Source organism: Panthera pardus, unplaced genomic scaffold (assembly GCF_024362965.1).
Source record: "Panthera pardus isolate Hobbes unplaced genomic scaffold, ASM2436296v1 HiC_scaffold_20, whole genome shotgun sequence".
Taxonomy (NCBI): Eukaryota; Metazoa; Chordata; class Mammalia; order Carnivora; family Felidae; genus Panthera; species Panthera pardus.
In genome coordinates, this window is record NW_026526766.1 from 40,485,153 (window position 1) to 40,486,392 (window position 1,240).

The window sequence follows — 1,240 nt, forward strand, 5'->3', positions numbered from 1 at the left end:
AGGCTCCAGGCTCCGAGCCATCAGCCCAGAGCCCGAAGCGGGGCTCGAACTCACGGACCGCGAGATCGTGACCTGGCTGAAGTCGGACGCTTAACCGACTGCGCCACCCAGGCGCCCCTACATTTTAAAGGGACCATGAGAAATAACATATAGGTGTCTTTTGATTATATCCCACTGGTTTGCTCGTTTCATATACCACTTGTAGATCCTTTTGTAGCTTATAAGCGTGATGATTGAGTGTTCACACTGCTGGGCGACACATGCCTCCCTCAAACCTTGTTACAATATTGGCACATCACCCATCCGATATGAAAAAGAAATACCTCTTACAGTGCTCACTACCAATGCAAAAACAGGCTTTCGTTTAAAAAAATAGGAAATTAGTAAGAGAAAGATCATTTCTTAATGTAAAAATAATTTCTAATAAACAATCCGTCAAAATTTTATATAAAGGGAGTAAAGGTCGGGGGTGTCTGTGTGGTTCAGTTGGTTAAGCATCTGACTTTGGCTCAGGTCATGGTTTTGCCGTTCGTGGGTTCGAGTCCCTCAACAGGCTCTGTGCTGACAGCTAGCTCGGAGCCTGGAGGCTGTTTCGGATTTTGTGTCTCCCCCTCTCTCTCTGACCCTCGCCTGCTTGAGCTCTGTCTCTCACTCAAAAAGAAATAAATAAGCATTAAGAAAATTAAAGGGAGTAAAAGTAAGAATTATTTCACATTAGTGTCACAAATAAGATAAATGTTGTTGCCCCTTTTATTCAGAAATTTTCTGAGAATCCTATCCAAGGTAGTAAACTAGGTAACACAAGTGAATTATAACTACGAAGACTGAAGAGAAAAAACTCTCTGGCATTCCTGGCTCAGTTGGTAGAATTGAGTTGATTTCAGAGCTGTGAGTTGTGAGTTCAAACCCCACGTTGGGCATAGAACTTAGTCAAAACAGTCATTATTTAGAGGCAATATAACTATTACCAAAATATTCCAAGAGAATGAAATAAATGGACATTGGCATTAAGTCTGAACTATCTTAAGGTAACCATAAGAGGAATATATTAAAAATGAATAGTTACTCTATATATTATATTTACATATTCATATTATTATATGTATATAAGGATGAACAAACAATAGGCAAAACTAATCTGTGTGATAGAGGTTAGGAATTTAGAGTAATAGTCATGAGTGAGAGGTGGTCCAGTTAGAGAATGTAATGGGGGGGGGGGGTCGGGAATCTCATTTACAAT

General features: G+C 40.1%; 1 non-coding gene across 1 annotated transcript; it reads left to right on the forward strand.

Annotated features, from left to right (window-relative positions):
• Nucleotides 1-205: 205 nt before the first annotated feature.
• Nucleotides 206-309, forward strand: LOC128778743 (small nucleolar RNA U13). Its single transcript, XR_008424468.1, has one exon. It is a non-coding gene; the product is annotated as a small nucleolar RNA U13 (small nucleolar RNA).
• Nucleotides 310-1,240: the final 931 nt, after the last annotated feature.